This window comes from Dreissena polymorpha, chromosome 5 (genome assembly GCF_020536995.1).
Source record: "Dreissena polymorpha isolate Duluth1 chromosome 5, UMN_Dpol_1.0, whole genome shotgun sequence".
Taxonomy (NCBI): domain Eukaryota; kingdom Metazoa; phylum Mollusca; class Bivalvia; order Myida; family Dreissenidae; genus Dreissena; species Dreissena polymorpha.
In genome coordinates this window covers 14,050,247-14,072,318 of record NC_068359.1, presented here as the reverse complement: position 1 = coordinate 14,072,318, position 22,072 = coordinate 14,050,247, and the positions used below count along the sequence as shown (strand labels likewise).

The following is a 22,072-nucleotide window of genomic DNA, read 5'->3' as shown; positions in this document are numbered from 1 at the left end:
TACAGACTAAGCCCAATGAAGTTATAACAAGTTGCACCTCTTCTTGTTTTCTTTTCATCGCCTGTTGTCTCGAAGCGAGCATCACTCGAACTGTCGACTGCTGTACCTTGAATAGAATTGTCAAAGATTTAGTTTAAACGTATTTATTTAAGCCCGATTGCATAGACTAAAACCAGTACTTTGTGTCTTAGGGGAAAATCAAAAGAACGCTCTCAAAGTTGTTATATTGTTAAGTGTTTGGGCAGCAAGACTCTAGGGCAAAGTTCAAACTGTGATGGATAAATGTCTAAGAGGTGTGTCACAAATGTGACCAACATTGCTGGAGTGTGTTCGTCACCCGCATGGCAGTTATTCATTTTCACACATTACTCAGGCTTAAATAAAACGCTTGCGAGTGAAACGTGTTTGTGTGATCATTTACACTTCTTGTCGATAGCATATTTTAAATGGTGCTTTTCACAGATTTTGGAATGTATTGAAGTTTGTCATTAAATGCTTTATATTGATAAATGTAAACATTGGATAAAAATTCCAGTTAAAAAAGAACAAGAATACGGTAAAATTAAATTAAAAAAGCAACCATCAATTGTGTTCCAACCACTGACGCCTGGAGTAAAAGTCCATCGCTTCAACTGTTCATGCTCATACAATAACTTATGTATAAAAGCAATCTTCGTAGAATCACAAAATGTAACGACAACAAAAGAACTCTCCGAAAAATTCAATTGTTTCGCGTTATAACGCTAAAAAATGTTATGGTTTTTAAATCGTCAAAAGATGCATGTAATGGATATTTTAGAGCCTGGTAAATGTTCAGTATAACTGTTTCCTCATTGATATCATAACTACAACGAACATTTGGTAATCTGAAACAATATTTTTTTTCAATTTTGTCAATTTAAAAAATCGTGAAAATGCCTCTTTAAGTAATATATCAATTGCTTTAGAAATTTTTGCTACCAACAGAAAAAGAGCGCTTCCGTTATAAGCACTCACAATTTTTGTGTGCGGAGTATTTAATAATGCACAATCAAGTACCCTTATCGTTTTGATGATCAGCACGTAGAAGATGCTCGTGATAGTCACAGGTAGGACGTAGCACACTGTTCCTATCCCGATCAGATAAGCCTTGCCGGTGCTGCTTCTGTCGTTCCAGGCGAGCCCGCAGCTGGTTCCGTGCGCATCGAGCCCATAAGACCCGAATCCGAGCAGCGGCGAGACCGCGAGAACCAGCGAGAGGAGTTGGCACCCCGCAAAAGCTAGAGCGACGCGCCATTTCCCGATAGGGACATTATTGAGTGGTAAAGCCACTATACCCAGGTAACGTCTAATGGTGATACATACGTGGAAGAACATGGACGATGTGCCGAAGTAATAATTGACAAACGCTTCGTAGACGCAAGAGGCCTCTGACATGTGCACGAACCAGTGACCCGAAAACTCCGCGATAATCACGGGTACAAAACCAAAACACGTAGTAATAAAACCGTTGACGAAAAGTGCTATGTTGAAAAACATCTTTTCTTTTATCATTTTTCGATTTTTCAAGAAAACACCGATGGTAAGTCCGTTCAGAGCGATACCGAAGATAAAAATTAACATAATCCATAGTGCGGAAAATATTTCAATCCACCGTGGGGTTTCAAAGGCGAGTGTTAGATTGTACATGATAACAAGTTTTGTAACAAAGAATTGCAAAAAATGTTAGCTATGATTTTGCCTTCTGCAAAACGTTGAAACAATAGCCTTTATGCGATCGGCTGGAAATGTCGATGCCTTTTAAACAGCAACAGTTTGCGATTTGCTTATTTATATGGCCAATCCTTGTCAACAACGATACATTGAACCTAAAATGCTAGCTATAGTGTTCTCATGCCAGCGTTTCCACCAGTACATATATGGCAGACATGTAATTGTTCGTTCTGACCATAGGCTCTTATCTGCAATCATGAAGAAGCCATTACTTGCAGCACCACCTCGTTTGCAAAGGATGATGCTTAGTTTGCAAAAATATGACCTTGATGTAAACATGTGAGCGGGTTTTGGTCAGATTGCCCTGAATTGGTACCGGAGTACTTCAGTCACAGGGACAAACATTCGACAGACGATGACCTAATTTATAGAGGACAGAGACTGGTCATTCCCAAGCCACTCCGACCACACACGTTAAAACAAGTCCATGTAGGTCAAATGGGGATTGAAAAAAGCACCCAAAGAGCCAAAGATGTTATGTTCTGGCCAGGAATGTGCAAGAAAATTAATGAGTATATAATGAGCTGTACAATTTGCTTAGCGCACAGGAACTCAAACAAAACAGAACCATTAACAACCCATGAAATTCCACAGGGTCCAAGGCAGGAAGTTTTCACAGACATATTCCATTTTGATGGAAATGACTTATTGCTCGTAGTTGACTACTACAGCAGATACGTTGAAATAGACAAACTTCAGGACATGTTGTCCACAACAGTTGTCAGAGAACTGAAGTCACGATCAGGTAGAATAGTGCATCCGAGTCAGCGATACACAGACAATGGATGGACTAAATAAATTTTCAGAATATTGTTAATGTTAATGGTTATAAAAAACATTGATCAACACCTTTAATTATTAGAGAAATTCAATTTTTAACAAAACAAAGGGAAACAAAGGAACTAGATACATACTATAGATAACTACATGCTTGAATAACCTGACTATTATATTGTACATTGAGCTGATAAGCAAGACTCATTGAGCCACCAACGTAGTAACATCATGAAATAGTATAGCGCACATAAGTATTTTCAACTCATAGTATCACGTATCACGAGTTTCACATGCAAACAGAGTAACTATATAAAATTTATTTTTCAAACATTTGTGCGGCAAGTAGATCCTTGGTGTTAAGACACGACCTTTTAACCTTGAAAACTTGTGTAAATATAATTGGACCAGTAATAGACAATGTATCCATACATTCCATCGTCCTTCTGCTTAGGTGAGCTAAATGTTTCAATGTGTCACAAGAGAAACAAACACTTAAATTTGTTAGTTTGCGATTGCTTCCAAGGATTTCTGGTTAGATCTTAAGCCAAATAAACACGAAAAGTTGTTTATTGAAAAAACACATAATTATTATTTTCGCCTCAAAGTAAAAGAAACAGTTGCAATTTTTATTTTATGGTTGCCTTTCTAGTTGGACTTCGACCCAACCACACCCTGGTAAACGCTTCTATTGGCAAATTAAGTCGGACTGGCACATAATTACGAATGACCCACTGCAAGGTCTGGGAAAGGAATTTTGCACCGGCAAGATTAACTCAAGCCCACTGAAACAACAACGACCGCCCAATCCACTCCTAGTCTTCAGGGTGAATAGAAACGTTAGCTCATTAAGCTTACCCAATCTCCAAGCAGAGTTGTCGTCTCATGCTCTCACATACCATCACTATCATCACAATAAAATCCTACCAGATTTGGTATAATTGTATTTGTGTGTCAGTATTTTATTATAAAAAAGTAGTATTATATTATTTTATAAAATGAAAATAGTGTATACATTAAGGTTCATGATAAACAGAATAACTTGCCTAAATTAAAAAAAGTACAAATAACAACGGGAAAAATTATGTGTTCCACGTGGCTCAGCTATCATCACGTGTTTGGTTCAGAAGCCATGAATTTGATCAACTATGCTGGTTTCCGTCTAATCTCTGTGCGGAGGTTGGAACTTAACCCTGCTTTCAAGATGGTAACACAGGATAACAAACCACAAAAACATGGACTGTAAAAGTACTCCATGTGACGCACGCGCTGAAGAGCTACTGCTGGAACACCATCGCACTAACACGGGTCAGGCTTCGCAGAAAAATTAACAGACAATGGCTCAAGATATGGTTGAGCGAAGAGGAATCCAAACATCACCCATGGGTTGCTTTCATCGGAAGAAAGGAGGTAGCCAACAACGTATCAGTTTCATTCAAGTCTTTAGCAGGCACAACTACACAACTAAACCGTTATCTTTAAGAGGAGATCGAACAAGATTTATAAAGCATCAGAGCGCACCAATGACCGGATGAAAAATATCATCATCGTCCAAGGCAACTGGAACGCCAAGGATTGACCAGAAAGCCTACCAAGACTTTCAGGGACAGAAGGAAGGTGTGGCATATGAGAGACCAACGAGACATGGTTGATACTTCATGAGTTCGCAAGAAGCCATCGACTCACCCTGGCCAAAACGCTGCACCCACACCAACCGTCCAGAACAGCGACCTGGCGTGCTTCAAATGGGACAGAACACAACCAAATTGATAAAGTTCAGTATCAGACAGGCGAAAACAATAATGTTTCTTGGCGCAGACATCGGCAATGACCATGACTTAGTTCTCACCACCATCAAGCTGAAGCTAAAGAACATTCGCATCACCAAGAACATAAGTATTATTTTTGACTTAGCTCCTCGAATATTCAGAGATAGCAGCGGCATTTTAGAGTTTGCAGCCGTGAATATAGCAGACATTGACATGGAAACCATCGCGAACAACATCAATTAAGTCATGGTGAAGACGTTCTTGATAGAAAGAGAAGGAAGAACACGCCATGGTTGACGGCCGGGATTATGGACCTCTGTTACAAAAAAAAGTTGAGGAAAGAGAGAGGCAGCAGCCAGGACTCTAGAATAGAATACCATTAGGCAAACAAGGAGGTGACGCAGAATATGAAAGATGCATACAGCACCCTCAAAACCCTTAGAAAGAGAAGTCAGCCAAATGCCAGTGTTATAGAAAATTCTGACAGAACCCTTTTGGCCGATATTGCCGCAATACTAGGCCAGATCAACGCATATACTGCAGCGCCCTATTTAACTGCTCGATTCAACCAGTCCCCAGTCTTCTTTAAAACGATCCCAGACCAGAAGCCGAAAACAAAAGTCTGTTCATATTTAAGATACATACATGTATAGTAGAGGCAGTGCGCAGTCTGAATACAGGAATATCTCCGGAATCGGCCACCGTACCTTTCGATCTGATAAAGCACGGATGAGAAGAAACGACTGCAGCAATGACGGCTCTATGCCAGAAGAAATGTGGGGCGAAGTAGTAGCTTAAAGAGTGGACCCAGTCTCTGGCCTTCCCCTACCTAAAAGGGCAACCTCAATCCGTGCGAGTGCTATCGCACCATAAGCCTAAACAGTCATCCCAGCAAAGTTTCGTTACGCATCATCCGCAACCGACTGAAACGTAACGCCGAGGAAATGCTGGCAAAGTGGAACAAATATTAAACTACATATTAATAATTTAGAAACACCCGCAACACACCGTGAGGTCATCCACAACTTTATCGACTTAAAGAAAGTGTTCGACAGCGTGGGGCATGATGGCCTATGGCAGGCTCTGAGAGGATTAAAAAATGATGAAAGGCTGTTCTTGTTATCCAAGAGCTATACGGAACGCTTTCAGCGCAGTTCTCCTCAGTGGACGGATTTGCGACCTATTCAGGGAAACAGTGGACGTCCTTTAGGGATGTCTGCCCTCTTCTGTTTAACCTTTCCCTTGAAACGATTATGCAAGATCTTCTAAGACCACCACACCTCAATCTCCATCCGACCGGTCTCCCACTTGAGATTCGCTGATAACATTGACCTCATAGGTGGCACCGGCAGGGAACACCATGACATCCCCAACAGACTCTGTGAAACTGTATAAGCATACGCGGTGATCGTAAGCACTTAGAAATCATCGTGAACACAGCACGAAAACCACCAGCGCAGACATCACCACGAACGGCATAAGCTGAAATTAGTGACCAGCTTCAAGTACCTGGGGGCAACCTTGTCGAAGAATGGCACCGGTACAGCTGAAATCTTAAAATGCAGCGATTGACAGATCGAGTAGGTTATGGACAAGCAGCTCCATCAGCTTTCCTACCAAGCACAGGCTTTACAAGTCCCTTGTAGTCTCCACCCCACTGACCCGGACAGAACAAGTGGGCACATTACTTGGTATATAGGCCCTCGAACACACGTGTTAACGATGAGTGCTCCGCATGTCAAAAAAGAGCACAAGACCAACGAGTATATCCGGAACATGACGGCAGCGCGTGTTTGCACGCACGAGCCCTTACTGTCACCATCAATCTCAGTGCAAGACTGTGAATGCCCGCGAGAGCATTCTAGAGGGAGGTAGCTGTTGAGGCCGTCTGAAGAAAAGCTGGGTGTACAGTATAAAAGAGTTTACTTCTCTCCCCATGAATAAGCTATCCCAAGCGGCCAATAACAGACACCTGACTAGCGGATGATCTCTGTATTGTCGTCTCTAATTCCCCCCCCCCAAAGGCCAGGTCTCTATGGATTGATAATATAAATTTTCTAGATGTCAAAAGAATGGTTGAAATAATATAGCGAAAAAAAATGTCCCTTTTATAATCATATAAGTATGTTTTCTGTTAGCATATTAAGCTAGTTCTGCGTCCATACTGATGAGAAATTGAATCGTATGTAGATCGTCTATTGTAACCCTGAAAATTTAGCGTAACCTATACGCTACGGTATCGTTTTAGATTCTCATGACAACAGTGTAAACTTCCGGTTTTGACTTTGTTCATATTTTATAGGTAACTTACAAAATAAGCGATGTGTTTTTAATCAGTGTACTTTCATTGTGAACTCTCACAAGTAAGTTTTGAAAACTATGCCGATGCTTAAGGAACCAAAGGCGAAACAGCCTTTGTGGAAAGAAAACGACTGCAAGGCTCAAAAGAAAGGAATTCGACATTCAGTTTATTCTGTAAATGGAGACCAATACACAGGGGAATGGTTAAATAATTTAAAAGACGCTAAGGGCACTTATTACGAAAATCAAATAAGTTAATTTTTGACAAAAATTTTAGTTAGAGACAAATTGACAATATTGACTCAACAATATTAGAACGAATTTGCCTAATTATTGAAGAATTGTATATTTCATTTGTTATCGCATTTGATGTTAATGTTTGTTTTGTAACATCTTAGTTTGCAGTAAAAAAACGAATTTATTAATTTATAAGTAAAGGCTCAAAGAAAACATGTGCCATTGGTAGCTAGTCAGAAAAAAGCATAACTATCCTCCTCAACGTTATTTAAGGTAAAGGTACATATAAATGGAAGGAAACTGGTGCAATATATGACGGTGACTGGAAAAAAGGCAATAAAAATGGATTTGGCACATACAACAGACCAGACCCAAGAAAGAAAGGACAGTTTGTGAAAGAATATTCTGGAGGATGGAAAAATGACATGAGACATGTAAAAAAATTATTATTATGATCATTTTTAGCGAGGCTGTTTTCGAAGAAAACCCGAGCTATTGTCATAGCCAGCTCGTCCGCTGTAGGCGTCGTGCTAAAACCTTAACATTGGCTATAAAATCAAAGTGCTTCCACCTACAACTTTGAAACTTCATATGTACATGTACCCTGATGAGTTCTTTACGCCACACCTTTTTTTGGGTCACTAGGTCAAAGGTCAAGGTCACTGTGACCTCTAATATCAAATTTTAACAAAGGCTCTAAAATCAAAGTGCTTCCACCAACAATTTTGAAACTTCATATGTAGATGCACCTTCATGAGTTCTACACGCCACACCCATTTTTGGGTCACTAGGTGAAAGGTAAAGGTCACTGTGACCTCTAATATAAAACTTTAACATAAACCGTAACATTGGCTCTAACATCAAAGAGCTTCCACCTACAATTTTGAAACTTCATATGTAGATGCACCTTCATGAGTTCTACACGCCACACCCATTTTTGGGTCACTAGGTCAAAGGTCAAGGTCACAGTGACCTCTAATATCAAACTTTAACATAGGCTCTAAAATCAAAGTGCTTCCACCTACAATTTTGAAACTTCATATGTAGATGCGTCTTAATGAGTTCTACACGCCACACCCATTTTTTGGTCACTAGGTGAAAGGTCAAGGTCACCGTGACATCTTATATAAAACTTTAACATAAACCTTAACATTGGCTCTAAAATCAAAGTGCTTCCACCTACAACTTCGAAACTTCATATGTAGATGCAACTTGATGAGTTCTACACGCCACACCCATGGTCACTAGATCAAAGGTCAAGGTCACTGTGACCTCTAAAAGAAAATCTGACAAGCTTTTGCAGCCAAGCATGGCACCCATTATGCGGTGCTCTTGTTTAGACAAATATTTGCCTTCATTAAAATAAATTGGTCAAATCATTAAAATAAATTGGTCAAATCGGTCAAAACGGAAATCACGATTTGAACCCTGGTCGACCTAAATCCAAAGCATCCCTTAAAAAAATAGCTCGCATAGCAGCATAAAGGCTCCATGAGTGAACTTCTTTCATGAATTTCGTTAGACAATGACATCTGTATGTTGTTTTTCAGATGAAACAATATGTGGTTTATTAAGATTTGGCATTTATGTAAGCTAGGAAAACCTGACACTACAATGTATATCAAGTGCAGAACTTTTCAGTTCCATTGCAGACGCTTAACAGTACCCTTAAAAAAACTTCTGTAAGAAGTGGTAATAAAGGTCCTTATACTTCTTTCTTGTACGCTTATTACACTACATGATTCTTTTGAATACAGATGATAAAAGTATGAAAGACAATAACATGAAATATGTTTATTCGTCTAAGTTTTTGCAGCATAAAGTTGCTTTATTGCTTATTTATTACACTCACCATGACTGTTTACTGGTACTGAGCAATAATGTTTTTTTTTGAGCAGAAGTGTATGAAATGTTATCAATAAATTATGTAGGGCTATGAAACCAATTTCTATAACGATGAAGAGTATAATGAAGGCGAGTGGTATGCTGACAAAAGAAGTGGCTGGGGACGAATGTAATTTAAAGACGGAACTATTTATGAGGGGGAATGGTACGATGACCAGCGGAAGCTAATTACTTTTAATTAACTTAAACAAGATCTGTGTTTTGTTTAAGTTAAAAAGTTTAATGAAATTATCATAACTTTAAATTTATTACCAAACATGTTGAGACTGCAAAAATAATGAACATACTGTATTGTGTGTTATTTTTATTTTTAAATTTAAGTATTGAAAATTGTAGTTTAAAGTACCAGTAAATTAGGAATGTAATCTATTATCCATATTTAGATCTTCAGATTATCAATACTGTAATTTCAACAGCAGATTAAAATGCTGTGTAATACCATAATCACAATCCTGTTGAAGTAAGAATATTGGGCTAACAGAGTCTGTTACAAGCATTTGAATATAAACTGATTGGTGTGAATTTCATATATTCTGTTACAATGGCAAAATTATTTAAACAATTATTATTTAATGAATAGCATGACAATGGTATAAACATTTATTAGTTAAGAATAGTTGATTCATGTATATATGTTTTTGTTTTCAACACGGTCCATTCTATTCAAAACTGTTGATCAGACCATTCTATGCAGATTACAAATTTAGTCTAAAAGTAATTTTTCTTAATAAATAACTATTGTTATTTCACCAAATGAGAACAGATACGAATGTTCCTGGCGCAATGACAAGAGGAATGGTCCAGGAAAATTTTACTATTTGACCCATGGACAGCTCTATGAGGGTGTGTGGGTCGACGATATAGCAAAGTGTGGCACTATGAAAGACTTTGAAAGAAAAAATGCCCCGGCACCAACTCAGTACCCCTTTTCCAAAGATCTGTATGTAATACAATTTATATAAATATCACTGAACAGATAAGGAGATCTAATTAATTATATGTGTAAAGTCATATTCTTGGTTCAGGATTGAAAAAAAAGAAATCAGATCTGGTTAACCTAGTCATGCATAAAGGCTGAATTTCCATTATGTACCTCATTTTATTGTGTACTATTTACATGTACTCCAAACTCAAAAGGGAACTTATGTTAAAATTCCTTCACTCATGACTACAATTGAATGATACACTAGACGTTGGAAAATACATCTCATAGAACTTTGAAGGAGCCGTTTCACGTTTTGGTTAATTGACAAAATTTAAAAAGAAATGTTTCAGATTCGCAAATTTGTGTTGTAGTTATGATATTTGTGAGGAACCGGTAATACTGGACATTTACCATGTTCTGAAATATCCATTTTATGCATCTTTTGACGATTTAAAAACCTATAAAGCGTTGCAACACGAAACAATGGAATAATTTTAAGACCTCTGTTGTTGTCGTTATATTTTGTGATACTTCGATTATTGCTTAAACAAAGTATAAAATACGTCACTTATTGTTTGAGCACGGATGGCCGAGTGGTCTAAGCGATAGACGTTTACTACAGGGGTCAGTGGTTCGAGCCTAGTTGAGGGTTACTTTTTTTCTTTCTTTAATTTTATTCTTGTTTTATACTGGAGCTTTTTAGATCAAATGTTTACATTTATCAATATAAAGCATACAATGACAAGCTTCAATACATGCCAAAATCTGTGAAAAGGTCCTTTTAACTGCTATTATGACCTGGCTTACTTATTTCTTTATTTCAGGTGGAATAAGCTAGTATGGAAACAGTGTTACAAGTAAAGTATTTATATATTGTGTAAACATAAAAGAAATTGCATTCATTTACCTGAAAGGCTTTTCAACAGCAGTAATATACCCCAAGGCCTGCATGGGTGCGCAAATGCCGTCTTAAACTGCTTGGATGTGTAAACGCCTTTCCGCACGTCTGGCACAGCATATCTGAAGACAATCACATTAACCACAGGTAAATGCTCCAATTCGAAGGGGAAAAGACATGATATACATTAAATCATCCTACTTGAACATATCGACACCTAGATCCAAAGCAGAGAATTAAATACAGTATAAAGTATATTCAGATACATGTGTGATCATTTTGCCCAATCTTATTTGTCATATGTATGTTCACAAGTGTTCGCAAAGATTACGTCATACATCTTTGGAAATCAAGTGAATTTCTTTCTATTGCACTTTCAATTTGTGTTTGTGTTTACACACTGTTCTGTAACCTCGATTTGAGTTGCTTTTCTGTTAAGGTATCGTATTGCTATTTTGTGGCACCTGCTCAATTTAGTTATACAAATGTGAGAATTTAAAGAGATGTCTAATAGTGTATCGCCAATGTTGTGTGTTTGTTTATTGTCGTTGTTCAGCAAGACGTCGTATATCATTTCAATGAATGAGATACGACCTTTTAACTGAACAGCGACGAAGTGGCCAAAGTTAAATAGAAAATACGACCTCGATAGTTTTGCTTGAAAAATGGTAAATGGTCAGATGTCAATGAATTGCTATTTCGAAAAGTTTCTCTTTGTTCTATGGTAAAATGTATATTGCAAATGGTTTTCTAGTTGATGATTACTGAAACGCTATCTTGGAAGAGTTTCTTTGTTCCAAGACCAAAAGTTTATTCAAAAGTGCTATATAGAATATGTTTTAGTTGATTCTATATAGCAAACGGTGTCACGCCTTATCCGTCATGTTAAAGGATACACCACAACAAATATATTATGACGTGGTTTCCTATTTTGTTTTACACGTTGCTGTCTTATAACTAGTTGGACAAGTACAGTTTTTCAAATAGAACCACAATAAGCATGCTTTAGGAATGAAGGCTATGTTACCGGGGAGCTATTTGCCTCTTCCAGCACAGTCTGGACAGTCTTAGGAGAGAAAAGGAATGATAATTAAGTCAGTGCGACCAAAGAGGTATCCATTAGTTATTTTAAACGCGTCATGACATCGCTAATATATGTTGGTCAAAATGTGACCCCATCTTAGCAAGTAAGTCCGCGTGACCCATTACTTATCATTTTGGATCGGAGCGATAAAACACTTCATTCATCATAAATTTCTTCTGGAGAATGTTTTGACTAGTCATATTTGTTGATGTGTTATTGTGCGACAGCAATGAGTCTGTCTTGAACAACCAGAAATACATGTATTTTGAAAAAATAATGCTCCTTGACCCCTGTTTATCGGCAAAACTTTCTGTTACTCAGACACGCGGTTTCATTTTCTGAGCAAGATGTGCATTTATCAGCAACATAAGGTGTCACCGATCATGAGTTTTCATATGACACGGCTCTTATACATAGCATTCTGTATTTCGTTAAGTATTATACAATAAAATACCAAGAAAACTCACCTGAAGCGACGGGCGGCGCCATTTTCCAGAACCCCTTTTTAGCAAAATTGTCACGTGGGATACCTACCCTGAATTCACTACGCAATGAAAATTGAAATGTATGGTCAATCGAGTACCGCCTACGTCATCGCCTCTAAATCATTGAAACCTATGTGCGCTCTATGAGTATTGCATAAGAGGTTTCATTATCTTTTACAACCATTAACCGGGAACTTATTGATGAGGGCATAACTTCAAAAAAATACGTATCGCGACTAAGAAACATCGCTCAATATTGGCTGCTTGTTTTAACAAAGTTGTTAACAGCATACAATGTGTAGTGAGCTTTTATGTAGTAAAGTAAGTTATATTTGTTTTATTGTGAATCATATGTAAACTTCAAGACATCCCTCGAAAATAACCCGTTTAATATAATCGTCGCAAATACCGAACATGAAGGTTAAAAGCCTATTTCATGAATTTTGTCAGACTAATACATTTGAGGGTGTGGGTCGACAGGCTGACTTATTTCGCGAAAAATCAATTAGAGGTAAAATGTGTATCTAAATAATCATTGTGCTGTTCCGATACAGTACTCCGCCTTAAAAGGAGATTAAGGTTATGTGGATAAGGAGGACCATGCCATTAACCAAAGACCTATAAAATACATGGTATTAAACGTCTTTGCATAACAGAACAGAATTGTATTACACATAAACTTTACAATTTCTAGTGCTTAACAAAATGATAATACAAAATACATGAATATAGTAAGTCGTTTTTTTTACAGAAATATCATAATTTGGTAATGGATGAACTTTACAGATATTTCATACAAACATGATAACGGTGTATCTAGCTATATATGGAACTGCTTTAATACGTCGTATCAATAAAATAAATCAATATCTATGTAAAGAACAAAAATAATACAATTTGAATCACAGTAAAATGTAAGTAGTACACAGAATACCGAATTGTATTTATACGTAATGTTAATGTAACAACTCCATCAGCATACAATAGTTACACAACATGATCAATAAAATAAATCAAATTCTTTTTAAAGAACAAAACATAATACATTTTGAATCACAGTAAAATGTTAGTAGTACACAGAATACCGAATTGTATTTATACTTAATGTTAATGCAACAACTACATCAGCATACAAAAGTTACACAGCATGGTTAAATGCAGCCTATCACTTTATCGCATAATGCATCATAATGAATTCAGTCTACAGTTATACATATAATACTACAGTTAAACATATAACACAATTATACATTACTAAGTATACACTTGGCGAATAGTTAGTGCCTCTGATATGAACTTGCCTAACTTGAACATTTCACTTTTACTCTGTGTGGTTAATAACTGTGTGAGTTTGAACATGCTAGGTCTGACTCTATAATAAGTTTTAATGTATTTTCCTCTGATTTGGACAAATTTGGAGCATTTAAACAGAAAGTGGAATTCGAGTTCCACTTCTTTGCTGTAACATAATTGGCAGAGTCGCATATTTCTTTCCATTCTATCATATCTACCCGTCTGAATTTTAAGGTTATGTGCACAGATGCGTAATTTTGTTATCGCCATTCTTAGATTTCTTGACACAATCATCTCGAGATATGATGCAAAAGAATAGGTTGTTTTTAATGCTTTATATACAATGAGTACCCTATTATCATTAATATCTCGTTTCCACTCTTGTAGGTATTCGTCGATAACCCTTTGTTTACACACAGTCAAAAAAGTTGCCTCATTTATATGTGAGTTATTAGACCACACATAATTGAATCCGTATTAACATAGTAAGTCCCTGACCTTTCCGAACCAGTTACATTTATTATCATTTAAGTCAGCCAAACCTTCTTCCAGTATGGATCGTAATATAATGTATTCACTTTTAGTTATTTTAAACCAATATTTTACTATGCGTACATATCTGTTAATATATAACGGGTGTCACCAAGTAAACAGGAGTAGGGGTTTTGAAATTTTCTGCGGTGTCTGCTTCGTGCATATATAGAGGTAGAGAATTCCATTGGGTAACTGTTCTCGCGTAGAATGAGAACTTGTAAGTCTTTTTAGGTTTGTTTGTGTCTAAAGCAATGGTTACTATTGATCGTGTCTGTATAAATGGGGGAAAACAGGAACAATGAGGTTTTCAAGAATTAAGAGTGATATGGCAACTACATGGTGGATAATGTTATATAGCATGGTGAGACGGTGCTTTGTTCTGCGTGTTTCAAGTGTGGGCCAATTTTTTATTGATGTACGCTTCCGCTTCATCTTACCTCGGTAATCACTTCGACTTGTCTATCAAGATAATAATTGCATAAGATCACAAACGAAAGATTCAACCGTTCATTTCATATTAGCTTAAACTTCATAACAACTTTAGAATTAATATACTCAGGGGTCAAATATCATGTTTGTGACAGATCTTTGGTGAGCTAAACATCGCTTTGAAATAATACTCCTCATCACTATTTGGCTATAGAGGTCCCGAATATACTCCAGAGGCAAAACCACTGCACTAAAATACTATGGATCTACGTCTCTGCTATATACATCTGTCAAATCCATCCTAGACCAAATCCAACTGCAAACAGACCTAAAATCCTTAGAAAAATGGGCCTCCGAATTGGACATGCAAATAAATGCCACCATACAAGTGTTACATAATGTCGTACACAAAGAAAAGATCCCGTTCACATACAGATACTTCTTGAACAATCATATCCTTTAACAAGTAAATGAAAATCCATATCTTGGGCAAACCATCTGTGACAACTTAAAATGGGCATCCCAAATCAACACAATATGTAACAAAGCAAATTCTACACTGGGATTCATAAGAAGAAACCTGAAACATTGTAACTAAAAATTCACAGAAACAGCCTATATCTCACTAGTGCGTTCCGTTTTGGACTATTCTGCAAGTGTTTGGGATCCGTATCTACAAAAGGACATTGACAAAATCTTAAACATACAGCGAAGGAAAGCAAAGGTTTGTTTAAAAAGGACTACCGTAAAACAAGTAGTGTTACATCAATAATGGACGAGCTTGTATGGAAACCACTTGCACGGCGGAGAAGAGAACAACGTTAACAATACTCTTCAAGATCATACACGGCCTAGTGGCTATCCCCGCCAACGATCACATAACTTTCAACAAACGACCATCAAGAAAAGGACATAGCTCAACAAATTAAAATCATTGCCACAAACGCTGACATATATAAGAACTCTTTTTTCCTAGAACCATAAAAGACTGGAACTTATTGCCAGAAAGTGCCATAAAATCAGAAACAGTGGATAGTTATAAAGAACGCATTTCATGCTACGAATTAAACGCGCACACACCCCCTGGATAATTTGTGCTCAGTGATTGAGTCATTATCCAGTACCCTACAGATACGGATACAGCAGATACAGATCTCTTGCACACAGAGCATGGAACGACAACTCTGCATGGAGACTGGTCCAATATATTGATTGGTGTTTGGCCTTAACATTGTGAGTAATATTATCTATAACATATACCATGTCTTTAGTGATTTGATTTCAATTTATTTAAACTGTACGCTGTGCTGAGTTATGATGATAGCGTGATGTTCCCTTAGTTCCTTTTTGCTTAAACAAAACTAAAATAGTACTCGGACAGAAATCATACAGGGCCACAATTGAAAAACTGTTGGTTTGCCCTTTACCGACCGTAGATTTTACAGGTGGGGAGGTAGGTAGGAAAATTATTTTATTATGTCAGAAATTATATTTTTAAAACACTAATAGTTTATGAATATTTAAAACACTGTTATTAAAGCACGGTTGCAGTGTACGAAGCACTATCGTTGCATAGTCTTAGTTCGTGGATAGCGTAAGTTCGTTGATTGTCAGTTTGAAATAACTACATGCGCTAGATTTTGACATTCTGGAGACGAAAACCGGAATTGTGTATTGCAAACTATCTTTTCACAACTGAGAACAAAATAATAATTGCACCCACGCTTTTTGAAAAGCCGTAACAAAATATATAAAACCTATTTTGCTCACTTTGTTTATATACAGCGTTCTATTGAAAATGTATGTACACAGCCTCGTACTGGATTTTTAAATGCTTTTAGGCAACGTAAAATAAGAAGTGTTTTACGGTACCTGGTTCCTTATGTCTTTTTATTTAATGTACACATGTGGTAAGCGTGTGGCTATAAAATTAATTAGAGATTTTTTTTAATGATAAATAATCAAATTATAACGAAAAATCAACTTTTCTGAAAAAAAATATTTCACTATCATAGGAATTTAACTCAAAATGACCCGAAAGCGAGGTGCATCACTTTGAACAGCCATAACATCATCAGTTGTGCACGAACTCAGTCTTATTCAACGCAGAAATGAATTTACTATCTGGAAATGTACATATCTTGCCAGATTTCTGCAAATGCAAGGAAATTTATTTCTGCGTTGCATTTAAAAGACCGAGTTTGTGAAAATAGCTGTACACTTGATGAAGTTATGCCTGTTTACGGGTGATCTTGATTTGGATACCTTATTTTAATATATTATATATATATATATATATATATATATATATATATATATATATATATATATATTTATTTATTTGATAGTGATTTTTTTTTCAGAAAGTTGATTGTTCGTTATATTTTGTTTATTTTTGACTAATAAATATCATAGCCACACGCTTACTACCTGTATTAATTTACAGGCCAATCCAACTCCGTTGAAACATTAAATATTTCATTAAATAATGTTCTTTATAAATGTTCAATGTTGAGTTACATGTATTTTTTTAAATTGTTTTCATTCATGTATTAATCAATGTTTAGAAAGCACACATTTCTACATTTGGCCTAATCAGCTGTTCTGGAGTAATGACGTCACATGTGTCATCCACGAACTTACATGAGTTCAAAATGGCAGTTCAGTCTGATGGATGGTGTTTGTTAACTTGAATTTGGAAGACAAGATTACAATTGAATTTGATTCTTTGTTATTATTCACACAGGCGAGGATTTAATTTATGCTTAATTATATAAATTTGATAAAAATAAAAATATAATTACTTATAAAACTGTTCTATTTGTTTCATCCACGAATTACGATAGACCAGGATATGACTATGTTATATGTACTGTTTGGTCACCAGTAACGGATCTTTTCTAGTAGCGGATCATTTTTCAGAAACGATCATTCAATTGCTCTAACCCCTATATAAATTACTGATCGAACTGTATTTTAAACGGGAATAATTATTTTTCTTGTGAAATGTATATTTTCTTTTCCCAGTGATGACCTTGTTATTTTTTTATAGTGTATTGCATATCTATTTCATATCTACATGAATTCACCGTGTTTACAAAGTGAGCCTCGTCTGGGTAATGAGAATTCCAAGAAACACTTACCATTAATTTCATTTGAACTTTTCCTTCAAAATCCTATTGTCATTCGAAAGGTAAGTTATGCAAGAATACATTAACATAAAAATTATCACATAAGCTGCTGTTTAACGGTTTTTACAGGCACTTTTTGAAACCCTAGTGAAGTCGCCAGTAGCGAATCACGTTCGGCAATATGGCGGGAAAAGTTGATTAATGAGTTGGTCATTTCAAATTTCGTTTTAGATGTCAAATTTGTATTTAACCATATGTTTGTATGATTTCAATGTTGAATGATAAACATTGTCTAGTTCTTATCAAATTTTAAATACAGGTTTAGAAATTTTGGCAAATTATTAATTTATAAAGTTATATTGATTTACTGAGCATATTAACTGAGAAATTATTTTATAAATTCATTCAACTCAATTAACATTCATCATTTTTGATATTCAGGAAATACGATAAAATACGTTAACAAAACTGGTACAAATTTTCAAGTTATTTATTCATCAATCATTTTTCAATATATTTACATAATTAAATAAAAACATATTTAAAACTAAATTAAACAAATATAAACTTAAAGAATTAACAATAATAAACAATAAAAAAAAAGGTAACTAAAAATGGCGCGGCAGAGGCCGACGCGTATCCCTACGCCCGCATGTTTGACCCAGGGGCGCCCCAGGGTTGGTAATTGGGTCATGCATATTTGACTGTATTGTCATAACAGAAGTTCAGTATCAATTAGAAGTGAATCGGTGTAGAAATGAAAAAGTTAAGTAAAAGGCAATTTTGGGTGGGTGTGGCCTATGTGGGCGGGGCACCCCAAGGTTGGTTATGGGGCTATGCTTAGTTGAGATTGACCGTATTTTCATAAGAATAGTTCAGTATTAATTAAAATTGAATCGGTGTAGAAATGAATAAATTATAGTAAACGACAATTTTGTGTCGGTGTGGCCTATTTTGGCGAGGCGCCCCAGGGTTGGTTATTGGGCCATGCATAGTTGAGATTGACGGTATTGTCATAAGAGAATTTCAGTATCAATTAGAAGTGAATCGGTGTAGAAATGAAGAAGTTATAGTAAAAGGCATTTTTGGGTGGGTCTGGCGTATGTGGGTGGGGCGCCTCAGGGTTGGTAATGGGGCCATGCATAGTTGAGATTGACCGTATTGTCATGCATAGTTGAGATTGACCGTATTGTCATATGAGAATTTCAGTATCAATTTGAAGTGAATCGGTGTTGAAATGAAGAAATTATAGTAAAAGGCAATTTTGGGTGGGTGTGGTCTATGTGAGCGGGGCGACCCAGGGTTGGCATTGGGGCCATGCATAGTGAAGATTGACTGTATTGTCATAAGAGAGGTTCAGTATCAATTTGAAGTATTTTTTTAAACGGTGCAGAAATGAAGAAGTTAATGTAAGATAACATAAAATGAGTGAAAATCTCTGACCCGGCTCCGCCCCAATCCCCATTACTTTTGACCCAGTGTTGAGATCAAAATTCCAAATAGTGCAGGGTCACGCATATATTCATAGCTACCATGTGTGTATGTTTCAAGATTCTAGTGCTTAAAGTGTAGGAGGAGATAGTGGCCGGGACGGACAGACAGACAGACAGACGGACAGACGGACAGTGGAGATAACCAAAATATCCCAACGCTTTTCAAAAAGCGTGGGTACAATTATTATTTTACAATGTAATGTAATATGCTTTAATAAAGAAATAGGTATTTTAATGCTTTTTGGCTTACAGACATCAAAGAGTGGTACTCTCAAAGATGAGGCTAAGATACGTAGTTTTGCTTCTGAGAAGACAACTCCTGCATCTTAACTTCTGCTGAAAAACTGCGTCTCATCAAAACATTCCCTCTTATGCAGTTCACCGATTGATTTGGGAGTACACATATACACATTATTACCTAGCTTGTCTTTTGTGGATCGCACCATAAGAATCTGATTTCACACTTAGCGTTGCAATGACCTTTACATTTGACATAGTAACTCAAATTTTATAGGGGTCATCTACTGTCCAAGGCCAAAGCACATGGGAAGGATCAAGTCAGTCGATCCATTCCTTGACGAGTTATTAATTGGAAACGATTTTTACACTTATTGTGACTGTGATCATAACTGTTAACCTGTTGACCCCAATTTTGATAGCGGCCATTTACTATCCAAAGTCAAAGCACATATAAAGTTTCAAGCCAATCGGTAAATTCATTGACGAGTTATTGATCGGAAAAGATTTTCACTTATTATGCCCCTCTTTCAAAGAAGAGGGGGTATATTGTTTTGCACATGTCGGTCCGTCGGTCGGTTCGTCCGTCCGTCCACCAGATGGTTTCCGGATAACTCAAGAACGCTTAGGCCTAGGATCATGAAACTTCATAGGTACATTAATCATGACTGGCAGATGACCCCTATTGATTTTCAGGTTACTAGGTCAAAGGGTAAGGTCACAGTGATTCGAAACAGTAAAACGGTTTCCGGATGATAACTCAAGAATGCTTAAGCCTAGGATCGTGAAACTTCATAGGTACATTGATCTTGACTGGCAGATGACCCCTATTGATTTTCAGGTCACTAGGTCAAAGGTCAAGGTCACAGTGACTCGAAACAGAAAAATGGTTTCAGGATTATAACTCAAGAACGCTTTGATACGCCAAGGATCATGAAACTTCATAGGAACATTGATCATGAATGGCAGATGACCCCTACCGATTTTCAGGTTACTAGGTCAAAGGTCAAGGTCACAGTGACTCGAAATAGTAAAATGGTTTTCGGATGATAACTCAAGAATGCTTACGCCTGGATCATGAAACTTCAAAGGTACACTGATCTTGACTGGCAGATGACCCCTATTAATTTTCAGGTCACTAGGACAAAGGTCAAGGTCATAGACACTCGAAATAGTAAAATGGTTTCCTGATGATAACTCAAGAATAATTAGGCTTAGGATTATGAAACTTCATAAGTACATTGCTCATGACTGGCAGATAACCTCTATTGATTTTCAGGTCACAAGGTCAAAGGTCAAGGTCACAGTGCCAAAAAACGTATTCACACAATGGCTGCCACAACAACTGACAGCCCATATTGGGGACATGCATGTTTTACAAACATCCCTTTTTTGTATAAATTTCCTAAACAAAGTTCTAAAAATAAGTAAACGGAACTACTTTTTAAAAAATCCAGGTATGATTGATAATAAGACTCACCATTCACCAATTTGATAAAATTTGTAACATTTTAGAATCACAAGTGGTTAGCGTGTGGCTATGATATTAATTAGTGAAAACGTCATTTTTAATGATAAATTATCATATTATAACGAAAAATAAACTTTTCTGAAAAAAAAATCAAATATCTTTATCTAAGTATAAAACGGGCCATAATTCTGTTAAAATGCTTGATAGAGTTGTCTGCTCTTGTTTATAGATTGGGGTTATGTTGGTAAAGAAGTATGCAAAATATGAAAGCAATATGTCAAGGGACATTGACAAAATTTGGGTTGGTACGCAAAATTTAACATAGATTTATCAATAAAATGCATATTCTAAGTGGAATAAGGGTTATTATTATTACAAAATGCTTGATAGAGTGTTATGCTCTTGTTTATAGGTTGGGGTCAATTTGGTAAAGAAGTATGCAAAATATTAAAGCAATATGTCAAGGGACATTGAACATATTTGGGTAGGTACGGAAACTTTAACATAGATTTATCAATAATATGCATATTCTAAGTGGAAAATGGGTAATTATTATTACAAAATGCTTGATAGAGTTGTCTGCTCTTGTTTATAGGTTGGAGTCATGTTTGTAAAGAAGTATGCAAAATATAAAAGCAATATGTCAAGGGACGTTGAAAATATTTGGTCTGGTACGGAAACTTTAACATAGATTTATCAATAATATGCATATTCTAAGAGGAAAAAGGGCCATAATTATTACAATATACTTGATAAAGTTGCCTGCTCTTGTTTATAGATTGGGGTAATGTTGGTAAAGAAGTATGCAAGATATGAAAGCAATATGGCAAGGGACATTGCAAATATTTGGTGTAGTAAGCAAACTTTAACATTTGCACGCTAACAGGAACGCCGACGCCGGGGTGTGTAGGATAGCTCCACTATATATATTTTTATATATAATAGTCGAGCCTAATGAAACCTAAATAAATATTTTTATAACATTTTAGATGTTAAGTTATGGCAACAGTTTTGTTTGAATGCATAGGGAAAGGCTTCAGGTTTTATAACTGAGTGCAGCCGTTCTGTCAGATGTAAACACTTTTTCACAACAAAAAATGTTAACCAAATGTTTTCAATGTTTTTTTCATAAATGTACATGTCTTAAGCACTTAATAAAATCCTATTAAAACATTTTATCAATATTGTTCTTGTGTTTTGTCAACATGAAGTTTGTTCTTAAGCAAAATTTAAGTACAAAATCAGAAGTGTAGTTTAAAAAATAATGGAAAAAATGAAATGCTCATGTTTTTTACACATCTTTTTCAAAACTATATTCCTAAAAAAATATCCTGGCCTCAAAGCAGTGTATCTT

At 36.3% G+C, this 22,072-nt stretch overlaps 1 protein-coding gene and 1 pseudogene across 1 annotated transcript in view; one reads left to right on the top strand and one right to left on the bottom strand.

The window, feature by feature from the left end:
• The window catches only part of LOC127880706 (interferon-induced protein 44-like), a 312,687-nt gene that overhangs the window by 216,112 nt on the left and 74,503 nt on the right, over positions 1-22,072 (bottom strand). The window lies entirely within an intron of this gene.
• Positions 6,675-15,598, top strand: LOC127881478 (MORN repeat-containing protein 3-like; annotated as a pseudogene).